Source organism: Zingiber officinale, chromosome 5A (assembly GCF_018446385.1).
Source record: "Zingiber officinale cultivar Zhangliang chromosome 5A, Zo_v1.1, whole genome shotgun sequence".
In the NCBI taxonomy this organism is placed as follows: Eukaryota; Viridiplantae; Streptophyta; class Magnoliopsida; order Zingiberales; family Zingiberaceae; genus Zingiber; species Zingiber officinale.
Genome location: NC_055994.1, coordinates 21230674 through 21238123, shown reverse-complemented (window position 1 = coordinate 21238123; position 7450 = coordinate 21230674). Strand labels below are relative to the sequence as shown.

At 34.2% G+C, this 7450-nt stretch overlaps 1 pseudogene; it reads right to left on the bottom strand.

The window, feature by feature from the left end:
• Window positions 1-1004: 1004 nt before the first annotated feature.
• The window catches only part of LOC121979465, a 41825-nt pseudogene continuing 35379 nt past the window's right edge, over window positions 1005-7450 (bottom strand).

Sequence of the window (7450 nt, the reverse complement as noted above, 5' to 3'; positions counted from 1 at the left end):
GTCGATGGATTTTATTGGATTTGTTTCATTACATGTCTGCCTAGATGGTAGAAGAGGTGAGTTGATTTTTATTGTGTCGTGATTTGAGTTTTATGGGTGTAGTTGAGTAGGATATCGTGATTTAAGTTTTATGAGTGTAGTTGAGTAGGATTTTTGAGATGGTTTTTTCTTATCATTTCTTTAGTTTAGTTTTACTATTAAACTGCGTGGATATTTGACATTATTATTTTATTGTTATTATTCCGACCGTGTTGGGCGAGGTACCTGGATTGATGTAGTAAGTTTCAGATTATCATCCGTACAGGGGAGATGTTGCCGAAATTTCTTCTGACAATGACTCCCCTTGGGTATAACAATTCAGGTTCTAGAATGAATCGCATAGATGCATCATGTTGCCATAGCCCTCCATGTCTCCCGTTCGGCCTAACCTTCTTGACTCTGCTCGGCCACAACGAATTTCTCATGTAAAGTCCTTGTTGAACCGATTCTTTTATGACCTCAACCTCTCAACTCCTGACAATCATAGTCATCGTACGCTACGACACAACCGCCCTTGGCAAGACAACCTGCACTGAAGGCAACATCTGGTTAGTGATTCGGCTGTGTCAATTTTATGGCTCCATCATTGTCCCCTCTGTCGCCCAACTGGCCTATTTGCGATTCCTAGCTCATGTGGCGACCTACGTGGACTTTATCTTCCCACGACCATTTAAGACCAGGCAATGGTAGGTGGAAGGTATGGTTTTCTTCTAGCGTGCGAATGCCACTCTTCTCTCTCAACTATTCTCTCTCTTTCTTTCTCGTGCATTCACAAGCCCCCATTTCTCCTGTTGATGTACTTTGACTCGCAGGACATCGAGAACAGATCGGTCAAAGAAAGATCATCGTCGTAGCCCTAGATGAAGTGAGAGGAGGATCCTGAGCGGATAAAAAAAGAATACCATCAAATACTTATTTTTATATTATTTTGCCTATTTTTATTCTCTCATGTCTATTTACTTAAATCAAATGATCCATCCTTCCTTGGAGATGGCACTACCAGTATTAACCAAACCTAAAGCAGTGAGAATTTTACATTCAAGAAAAATACATTGACCAATCAGAAGCATATATACATCCATAGTAAATCTGTACACATCTAGTCATATACAAGATGCATTAGACTGGTCCTTTGCTGCTGGGTTGTCCTTTAGCCTGCCTTCCTCTCCTATGATTTTAGAACTTACATGAAGTATCATCTAAAGTCGATTCTTGTCTCTCTTTCAGTGTCTTCGAGATTAGCATCCTCAGGAAGTTCATTACATGCACTGTGTGCATTAGTGCCGTCAAAGGACCCGCCATATGGAGTTGAAACAAATCATCACCGCAGTGAAAATAAAAAACTGAGACTAAAATGCATTTGGTATCAGTTGATCACCTGACTCATGTTTGGAGCAAAAACTGTGGCAATATTTCGCGCATTCATCTTGTTTGCTTGCTCTTCTCGAACAACATTAGCCATCAAATTGATGGTCCAATCCAACATAGCAGCAGCAGCCTCTGTTTCGGTTAGTGATCTTGCGAGCCGACCACAATCTTCTTCGGTTTGGCATTTCATCACCTGCTCAGAGGAGAGTGAGTCCAACAACCCAGTAGGGATCTCTCTAAACCAGGCCTGTAGATGCATCAATCTTTGAAATGAAAGCATTGAGCTCAAGAACTTGAGGCTAGCTTTATTCTGTTCGGAATAAGTACCTTTATTAAACCTGCTAGGCAATGCACATCACTCCTTCGGGAACTATTCCATTATTTAGTTGGTTCCTGACATATTTCTCTTGGCTATTCTCAGCATTAATTCTGAACATTCCTTTTTCCTGTTTGGTTTATTTTAATGGTGTTAAGTCCAAGAACATATGAAGAACTACAGAAACTCTGTAAAACATCTATATTGATAGGTGTTATAATATCCATAATCTAATCAAAAAGTATAGAATGTATATGTCACATCCATATTATAGTGACACATTCATTCTCTCACATTCATTTTAACATTAACACTTATTATTTGTGGGTTCCTTTGTCTATTCATCTTTATTTTTATTATAAATTAAATAAATACAATTTCAATTGTATTTACATAAATTAAATTATTTTTATTTAAAATAAATAATAATAATAATTTTAAATATATTATTTATGTAAAATTAAAATATATTTATTTAAAATTAAATTAAATAATAATATTAATATATTTATTTAAAATTAAAATATTATTATAAATTTGAAATGAAAGAGTACAATATATAAAAAATTACACTTGCATAAACTTAAAATATAATATTTTCAAAAATTGTTATTTTATTGTGACCAAATATGTTTAACTAAGTCTGCATGAAGTTGATGATGCACATGACTATCACGTACACTACAACAAAAATATCGTTTCGCAACGTGCAAATTTGCTTTCCGCAGCGCACATTGCATGCTGCATAATTAAAAGTCGTTAAAAGTCCTAAATTATTGACAGCGTGCTTTGCGCGCCGCGGATAATACTTTCCGCATGCTGCAGATAATGTTTTCCGAGGCGTGCTTTGCGCGCTACGGATAACAAGCACGCCGCAGATAATACTTTCCGCGCAAAGCATGCTGCGGAAAGTATTTTTATGCTCTAAGGATAATAATCTGCAGCTTATAAATGTACATTGTTGATAGTCTTAACTATATTAAAAAAATATTAATTTGATGAAAATAATAAACCAAAATTTTACAACAAATTTAGTGCAAATAAATCCACAAAATTAATAAAAGTCATAGTTTTTCATTATACCCAAAAAAAAATTTAAAGATCTTAAACAAGATACAAAATCTCTATCAAACTAGTTATTACATAACAACAATTAAACTTACAATCCACACAAATTAGTATATTATGTATCAATCACACAATACTATAAATTTCGATAACCATGCAACTGTGCTTCCTATTGCATCATCAAGAAACTGCATTTCATCATTTGGTTGAATTAGGTCCACCTTTTCCACCAAAACTTTATCAACCCAAATTTTCCAACATGATCCACCAAGAATAACGTGATGCACTTTTGTATTTGGATCTGTGGATACAATTCAACCTTATGCAACAACTAATTCATCAGCAGACCAATGAAGCAGCTTACATTTAGTATTAGCACAGATATCTCCACGACTCACATTTCTCAAATTTGAATGTAAATAAACAATACAAAGTTATTAATTCAATCATATATATTTTTGTAACAATTTTGTAATTCAGAAATACATAATTTTATGATAATCACCTGAAAAACATGACCAAAATCACTATTTTTTTTTGCACCAATATTGATATCACTATTGTTACCAAATTCATTCCCAATACCGCTACAAATGCCACCACTAGCAATCTAATTTTATAACCAAATCGTGTCAAACAATGTCATCATGATAATTCAAAAACATTTAAGTGTACATATCAAACTTATTTTATATATATTGTTTACTTACTAACCTGTTCTGGATGATTTTGTTGTCTCATACTTTGTAAAAACATAGACCTCATTTCTTGCATTTCTAGTTGATTTTGTTGCCTCATTTCTTGCATTTGTTGTTGAACATTTTGTACTATAGTTTGAAGTTGTTGAACCATTCCATTTTGCTGCACAGAAGCTCCAACTTTCGATGGTGTTACTCCAAAGCCCATTCCACGCACTCTACCCCAAGCTTCTTTGCCAAACACAATGCTAATTGCATCATCAGCAATATTAGTTATATTTTGAGATTCGGGTGGACATTCTAATATTTTTTTCTGCAACAAAAAAAAACTTTCAATATATTATCATTAATATAATAGATGACTATACTGAACATCAACATATAATGCATGTAAATGAAATCAACATATAATGCACGTAGTTCAATAAAATCACATGTACATACTTCAATAAAAGATCTAGTTGGTTGTTTTAGATAATTATTCTAAGAAATTGGTATAGGCCCAGTAGCACATCTATGTTTATGCAAATGTATGCCCATTGGTTTTCTCAATATTGCAATAAAAACCACAATTACCATGATTGAACAGAATGATTTGCTCATTCAAACTTTAGAGAACTATATCAACCTAAATGATCAACTAAAAGCAGAAATTTTGGTATTTGTAAATGAAATTTGGATGACTTCAAAATCAAAAGGAAATAACGACTAAAGTTGGCCAACAACATTCTTAACCACAAAGAAGTTATAACTTGAGAATTACTTTATGAAGATTTCCTGCATGGAGATTGGAAACACGTGCAAGTTTGGTTAGTGTTGTATGAAGCTCCTTTACATAGTTGGTTAATGAAAGAACCAAAGGAGCCAAAGATTGATAAGCTTCACGAAGTCTGAAAATATAAGTTTGGTACAGTTGGAGCTTCTGTTCAATATAATCCATCTGTTCTCCAAAGGAAACTCCTTGCTTCATTTGAAAGTACTTCTGCCGAAGCAAATGTTGTAGGTACTGATGGACTATCATCATCGTTTCCTCTGACTGATGGCAATCCATGTTCTAATGGTGGAAATCTTAAAAATATGATGCAGAAAACTAAATTTAGTCATCAGTCTTTGAAGTTACACCACATTTCTAAGGCTAAACCTGTTAAAGATCTGAATTCAAGTGCAACGAGAGTGCTTAAAAGTGAATATCAGTTTCACAGTGAAAAATATTTCAATGTTCAACCTGTTGACTTTCCTGGCCAAGCAGCAAATATGGAACCCTCGCTTGAAATCACTTTAGCAATACTTGCAAATAAGGTCATGATGCAAAGCAGAACAGGTAGAGTTGTGTATTGTATGGTTTCGTTAGCATTCTTGGCCATATCTAGGGGTGAGCAAAAGTTTGGTCAAATCGAATAAACTGACCGATTTTTTAAATTCGGTTCGGTTAATTCGATATTTCGATTAATTTGGTTAAATAATTCAGTTTTTTCGGTTTTCCCAGTTCGGGTTCGGGTTTAAAGTTAACTATTCGGTTAAACCAAAAAAACTAATTATTTAATACGTTTAAGTTTTAATCCAAACAAGTCACCACACTATCCACACCAGATTTATTCGGCTAGGGTTTTCTCATTCACTCGCTGCCGCTCTCGCATCTCCCCCCTTCCCCACCGTGTCACTCGATCTTTCTGACTCTCGCTGTTAATCATCTGCAACTCCACCTCTCCGCCTTGCTCAACCCTCTCTCGTCTCTCCTTCCATCTTGTCTTCCGTTGGTCCTCCCGTGGCCAAGCACCTGCAAGCCTACTGCGAGGCTGCTGTGACTCAGCATCTCCGTCTATCCTCCCTGTTCAACCCTCCCTCTCGTCACTCTCACCAATCACCACTCGAGTGCTCATTGCTTCAGGGAGTCTCCTTGTCCTCACGCTAGGACCGGACTGCCTGCATAAATTAGAGGTATTTGCAGGAAATTCATTAAGTCGCAGTTAGTTTGTGTTCTATTGATTGGATAGTTACTACATTTTAAGGGTTTAGGGTTTTCTGTGTATGGATTTTGGCTTCCTGTTTTTTCTTTTTGTTTTCAGAATACACAAATTATTAGTTTTAATTCTTCCTTTTTCTTTTTTAGTCTCAGTTACAGACTCACATCTTGGGTCTTGGCAACATTAGTTAGTAATCCTTGCATTGATCTTGTGCTGACATATGAATTTTTATTGAACTCAAGTAGTTAACAGTGTTTAGATATCTTGATAAGTTTTATCATGCTTAGTTATAGTTGAGTTTCATATTTATTTTTTAGTTTTAGTTAATTATATTTTAAACAGTGTTATTACACTTGCAATTTTGAACAGTGTCTGTGATCTGTTAAGACTGTGATCAGTATTTATCTGGTATTTATGCAAGGAGATTTATCAAATATGGATGTTAATAATAGTTGTTCAATACAAGAATCTGAAATTGGTCCTTCAGTGGGAACAAAAATTACGGTAGATTATAAAGGAAAGGTAACTAAGAGAAAAGCAATGAAACCAAGAAGTGAAGTATGGGATCATTTTATAAAGTTAACTAATGATGCATTAGATATGAAAGCCAAATGCAAATATTGTGATAAAGAATTTTTTTATGATCCATATAGAAATGGGACAACAAGCTTGAGATCTCATATTACCTCATGTAAAAAATACCCTCATGTTGTTGAAACAACTCAAGCACAGCTAAGTTTACAACAAAGTTTAAAAGAGGGTGAGGTGTGTTTAACTTCTTGGAAATTTGATCAAGTTGCATCTAGAAAAGCATTAGCTAGAATGATCATAATGGATGAACTCCCTTTCAAATTTGTAGAAAGAGAAGGATTTAAAACATTTCTGGTTATGATATGTCCAAAGTTTCAAAATCCTTTAAGATGGACGGTTGCACGTGATTGTGTTGAATTATATGTCATTGAAAGGGAAAAATTGAAAAAATTGTTACATGATTCAGCACAAAGGGTTTGTTTAACCACTGTTACATGGACATCGATTCAGAAAATCAATTATATGTGTCTAACAACCCATTTCATTGATAAAAATTGGAATTTACAGAAAAGAATTATCAATTTTTGTCCAATTACAAGTCATAAAGGTGAGGCTATTAGTTTAGCCATTGAAAATTGCTTGAGGGGTTGGGGAATTAACAAAAATTTTATTATTACAGTTGATAATGCAAGTTCAAATGATGTTGCTATCAATAGTTTCAAAAAAAAGATGACTAATTGGGATTCCACTATTTTAAAGGGAGAATATGTCCATATTAGATGCGTAGCTCATATAATCAATTTGATTGTTACTGATGGCTTAAAAGATATAAATCAATCTGTGATGAAGGTTAGGAATGCAATCAAATATGTTAAGCAATCCCCCTCTAGATTAAGCAAGTTCAAAGAATGTGTAAAGATTGAAAAAATTGAAAGCAAGAACTCATTATGTTTAGATGTACCAACCAGATGGAACTCAACTTTCTTGATGTTGAATACAGCTCAAAAATTTGAAAGAGCTTTTGATAGGTTTGATGAACAAGATCCATGTTTTAAATTAGATCTTCAATATACAGAATGACAAGTTATTTTAAATTCGAATGAAGAGATGATATTTGAATCAGATGGTAAACCTAAAAGAGAATTGAAGACTTTTGATGGGAAACCAACAAGTGCAGATTGGAATAATGTTAGACTTTTTACATCTTTACTGCAAGTTTTTTATGAACTAACATAAAAGTTTCAGGATCTTTGTATGTCACATCCAATACTTTTGCACACGAGATTAGTTATATCCATACCATCTTGAAGGAGTGGCAACAAAGTGATGATATTGATGTGTATTCAATGGGAATTAGAATGAAAAACAAATTTGACGAGTATTGGGGAGATCCCGAGAAAATGAATAAGTTGCTTTATATTGCGGTGGTGCTTGATCCAAGGCATAAATTAAATTTCGTAGAATTT